This window comes from Arachis hypogaea, chromosome 17 (genome assembly GCF_003086295.3).
Source record: "Arachis hypogaea cultivar Tifrunner chromosome 17, arahy.Tifrunner.gnm2.J5K5, whole genome shotgun sequence".
Lineage (NCBI taxonomy): Eukaryota > Viridiplantae > Streptophyta > Magnoliopsida > Fabales > Fabaceae > Arachis > Arachis hypogaea.
The window spans coordinates 107351035-107356700 of record NC_092052.1 but is presented as its reverse complement, the minus strand read 5'-3'; the positions used below and the strand labels follow the sequence as shown (position 1 = coordinate 107356700).

The 5666-nt window shown below is 41.1% G+C and overlaps 1 non-coding gene across 1 annotated transcript; it reads right to left on the bottom strand.

Annotated features, from left to right (window-relative positions):
- Window positions 1-5130: 5130 nt before the first annotated feature.
- On the bottom strand, window positions 5131-5238 carry LOC112767975 (small nucleolar RNA R71). The gene has a single exon (XR_003185414.1). It is a non-coding gene; the product is annotated as a small nucleolar RNA R71 (small nucleolar RNA).
- Between the last annotated feature and the right edge of the window lie 428 nt (window positions 5239-5666).

The following is a 5666-nucleotide window of genomic DNA, read 5'->3' as shown; positions in this document are numbered from 1 at the left end:
GATTTTAGCTGGTTAAGAGCTATACTTGAAGCGCTGTTCTCTTATTAAAAATCTCTTAATTGGTCTAACTTCTGCCACGCACCAGTTTTTGGCGCCGTTGCCGGGGAGTTGCAATTGTGTGCTAAATTATTAATTAGTGTACATATTTTTATTTTATTTGCATATTTTACTTTTATTTTATTACCATGAGCTATATGTTTATTTCATTGAATGACGCGTTCACTGCCTGATCCGAGCTTAGCCGGATTTGATCCTGAAATTGAAAGAACTATTTCACGTATTAGGCGAGCTCGATGTCGGTTAGCCTCTGAGGGTGGTGAAGTGATTGTTATCGATTCACCAGTCTCATCTGTGGACGAATCTGAACTGCCATCTGAGAGCGAAACAAGCTTCTTTACTACTGATTCAGTTGATTCATGTGCAGATAACATGGCAGCACCTAGAAGGATTACTCTCCAGGAAGCTAGAGCCCCGGATTTTACACTGCAGCTGTATCAAGTTCATCATCCAACTCTGGCTGCAGATTTTAAGCTGAAGACTGCATTAATCAACTTGATGCCCAAGTTTCATGACTTACCTGCTCAAGAGCCTATTAAGCACCTAAGGGATTTCCAGACAGCCTGTTCTACTGTTAGGCGTCATGGTACGAATGAAACTTCTATTCTGTTAACTGACTTCCTGTTTTCTCTTGAGGGAAAGGCAAGGGAGTGGTACTACTCCCAACCTGAAGCGACTGTTACTAACTGGGATATGCTCATGAGAGAATTTATGGAAAAATACTTTCCAACTGAAGTTACAGACAGACTAAGGAAAGAGATCTCATGCATTGTTCAAGGTGAATCAAAAACTCTCTATGAGTACTGGGAGCATTTAAGAACCTTCTAGACGCATGCCGCCATTACATGATTGACAGACTAGTGTTGATCAGCTACTTCACTCAAGGTATGAAGCCTTGGGATAAAACTACATTAGATGGTGCTAGTAATGGTTCTCTGAAAAAGTACAAGACCGCAGATGAAGCATGGCAACTGATCAGCGACTTAGCTGAGTCTACTAGGAATCACAGGCACAGGAGTACCCACTCAAAAGCCGTTGCAGAAGTTTCCTCCAGCACTGAAACTTCTGCTCTTACACAGAGTATATGTGAAATGACCAACCTACTAAAGCAAATGCAGTTGAACCAACAACAACAAGCTCAGCCTGCCACACCACAACAAAGCTAACAGCTAGTTCCACAAAGAGTATGCGGAATCTGTGCTGACTATAGTCATTATAATGATGAATGCCCGCAGCTCCAACAAGAAAATAACACTGTGGCAGCTACTTATAACTTCTATGACCGCCCGAATCAAGGATACAATCAACAAGGCGGCAACTACAACCAAGGAGGAAACTATAACCAAGGATGGCAGGACAACTCAAACCAAAGTTGGAGAGATAATTCCAACCATGGCTGGAGGGACAAATATAACAGAGGAGGCAGAGACAATAATGGAAACCAGAGATAGAATAACAACAACAGACAGCAGAATCAGAACCAACCTTACAGAGCTCCTCACCTAAGACAGTCACAAGGACCCTAGCATAACCAACAACAAGTCCCACAGATCACTTATCCCACTTCCTCATCAAATGACGAGATGCTTCATTCTCTTGCACAAGGACAACAAGACATGAAGACTACACTTAACTCCACTTTAAATGGTTTGAATGCCACTTTACAAGCTCTCGCCGCCCGGATAGAGTCACTACCTGCTTCCACCAACCAACCTTCAAGCTCCGGTGGAAATCGTTCTCAACCCTTACCTAATCCCAAGGGTGGCATCAATGCCATCACTTTGAGGTCCGGAACCACACTGTCAGAGAGGAATCAAGAGGAGCCAAGCCCAATAGAACACGCCCCAATTGAAGACTCAGTGGAAGTAGAAGATGCTGAAATGGAAGATGCTAAAGAGGAAGATGAGGTACAAGACAAGGTTGAAGAAGAAATAGCTCAGCAAAGGAATGGAGCACCAAAGGATACAGAAGCTACAAGTAGCGCCATCCCTATCCCATTCCCACACCTTGCAAGAAAACCCAGAAAGCAGACGGAACTTGATCCCAAAATGGTAAAAATTTTCAAAAAGGTTGAGGTAACTGTTCCCCTTTTTGATATTATTCAGCAAGTACCTAAATATGCAAAGTTTCTGAAAGATTTATACATTCATAAGGATAAAATTAATGAATTAGAAACTATTCCTTTAGGAAGTTCTATATCTGCTTTAATGCGAAGTATACCTGAAAAATGTAGTGATCCAGCTCCATGCATGGTTAACTGTACCATTGGAGGTGTGATATTTTCTGATTGCATGTGTGACTTAGGAGCATGTGTTAGTATAATGCCATTGTCTATATATGATACCTTAAGGCTCCCTCCCTTAAAAAGGTCGGCAGCTCATTTTGCGTTAGTAGATAAAAGCATTATTACAGTAGTTGGAATTGCTGAAGATGTATTAGTGAGCATTAAGGGGCTCACATTTCCCATTGACTTCTATATCTTGGAAGTGCCCCCTAATGACTCAGGAAGACCATCATCAATCCTGCTTGGAAGACCATTCCTGAAGACCTCAAAGTTCAAGCTAGATGCATTCTCAGGAACTTACTCCTTTGAGATAGATGGTAGAACAGTGAGTTTCAGCTTAAATGAAGCTATGAAGCACCCTCCGGAAGATCATTCTATCTTCCAATGCGACATCATTGATGAAACTATAGCTGAAGTTCACCAAGAAGAATTAGAAAAAAAGCACATGGAGCAAGGTCCAAGTGTGGGGACACCCTCTGAACATAATGAAGACACCTTACCATTACCACCAGCCTCGGATGATCCAGAACCTAGCCATGAACAGAAATTAGAATTGAAGCCCCTCCCTCCACACCTCAAGTATGCTTACCTTGAGGATAATCAGAAGTTTCCAGTCATCATTACAAGGGAACTCACTTCTCAACAGGAGGAGTGATAAACCACTATTTTATAGTTTATATTGTGTTTAATTGTGTGGTTTTGTCATGATCCTTACCCACTTATTCATCAATTTAGCATGCATTTAGATTTCCTTCCTAAATTTAGTACATGTTTGAAAATTACTTCATAGAGACTCTAATTATTTAATTTTAATTCTCCTTTATTCCATTCGATGCCGTGATCTGTGTGTCAAGTGTTTCAGGCTTTATTAGGCATGAATGAGAGGGAGATTGGAGAGGAAGCTAGTAAAAATGGAAGGAACACAAGAATTTGAGGAGATAACCAGCGAGAAGTGACGCGGTCGCATGGCTCACGCGACCACGCGAAGGAGCGCAAATCATAGTGACGCGGCCGCATGGCTTGCGCGGCCGCGCGGATTGGAAAGCGCAAGCGACGTGGTAGCGTGGACGACGCGAACGCGTGGAGAGGAAAAAGCACAAGCGACGCGTCCGCATGGATGACGCGATCGCGTGACATGTGCGATCTGCATAATCTGTAGAATTCACTGGGGGCGATTTTGAACCTTATTTCGGCCCAGTTTTCGGCCCGGAACAGCAAACTAGAGTCAGAGAATATGCAGAAACAACAGAGACATTCATTCAGTAGTTTTAGATCTAGTTTTTCACTCTCTTAGGTTTTTTCTCTCTAGTTTTTAGAATCTTAATTTTCAATTGGCCTTAGCATTGGAACATTAAGAAGAGTTGTTTCCTCATCAAGACTTCATCATTCTAGTTTGTTCTCTTAGCTTGGTTTTATTCTTCCATGTTCTTTGTTATGTTCAATTTTGTCATTCAGATACTTTTATGATTAATTAATGCAAGGATTATTTCTTTTTAATTCAATTTCAATTCCAATAATCATGTCTTCTTTTAATTCCCTTTTATGTGTTATGGATTTATTATTTACAATGCGTGAGTAGTTTCATTACTTGATGGGGAATTGATTGAAAATGAGCTCTTGAGTTGGAAGGATTGAAAGAAAATTTGTAATTGGGTTAATTATTGAATTTCTATCCTGTCACCAACGCCAATCCCTTTGAACTAAGTGGGTTGTAACTCGTGAACGGATCTAGTAATCCAACTTGTTTGACTTTCCCTTACCTAGTAAAGGATAACTAAACAGAGTAACCGTTAATTATAAATCAATCTTAAAATCACTCCATCAATGATAGAGATTCTAACTAATCAATTTCCAGTCAAGGCTTTTATTCATATCATTTGATTTCCCTTAGTTTACATTCCAATTTACTTACCTCAATTTCTTCGAACCTCTGATTAATAAGATAGCACCCTTCTCTGCAACTCGTTGGGAGACGACCTGAGACTTAAAACTCCCAGTAATTTTGATTTAAACTCTTTGTGACACATTTCTAAATTGATAGGCAGATTTCCGGTGAATTAAGAACTATACTTGCAACGTATCAATTTTAATAATTTTTTAATTCATCAGCTTCTGCTTCCCAGCAATTTTTGGCGCCGTTGCCGGGGAGTTGCAATAGAGTGCTTATTTTATTAATTAGAATTTATTTATTTGCATTTTATTTAATTTTGCTACTATGAGCTGCATGTTTCTTCCGTCAAATGACACGTTCACTTCCTGATCCGCGCTTGCTAATATTCGATCCTGAAATTGAAAGAACAATTTCACGAATAAAGAGAGAACATCGTAGGTTAGCCCGCTCTGAGGGCGGATCTGAAAGTGAATCTGAGGAAGAAACCAGCCCCCGTTCTACTGATTCCGTTGTTTTATGTGCAGAAAACATGGCAGCTAGAAGAGTTACCATTCAGGAGGAGGGAGCTCCTGATTTTACAATGCAACCGTTTCAAGCGCATCATCCAGCGGTAGCTACGGATTTTGAAATAAAGACCGCACTGTTAAATTTGATGCCCAAGTTTCATGGCCTACCTGCTCAAGAGCCTATCAAGCACTTGAGAGATTTCCAGGCAGCCTGTTCTACTGTCAGGCGTGATGGCACTGATGAAACTTCAATTCTGCTGAAAGCTTTTCCGTTCTCTCTTGAGGGAAAAGCAAGAGAGTGGTACTACACTCAACCTATAGCAAATGTAACCAACTGGGATACACTCAGAAAGGAGTTTCTGGAGAAATTCTTTCTATCTGAAGTTACTGATAAACTGAGGAAGGATATCTCTACAATTGTTCAGGATGACAATGAGACTCTCTTTGAATACTGGGAGCGCTTCAATAATCTTCTGGAAGCATGCCCCCACCACATGATTGACAAGATCATGCTACTCAGCTATATCACACAAGGTATGAGGCCCCAAGATAAGACCACATTGGAAAGTTCCAGCAATGGGTCTATGAAGAAGTACAAGACCACTGATGAAGCTTGACAATTGATCAGTGATTTAACTGAATCTACCCGGAACCACAAACAGAAGCAAGGCCGTTCGAAAGCCGTTGCAGAAGTATCTTTTGGCAAAGAGACTGCTGCTCTAACTCAAAGCATCTGTGAGATGACCAACCTGCTGAAGCAAATGCAGTTGAATCAACAAGCTCAGCAAACTCAACCGCAGCAAAACCAACAACTAGTCCCACAAAGAATTTGTGGAATTTGTGCTGATTACAGCCATTACACTGATGAATGCCCGCAGCTCCAACAAGAAGACAACATGGTGGCATCCACTCACAACTTCTATGACCG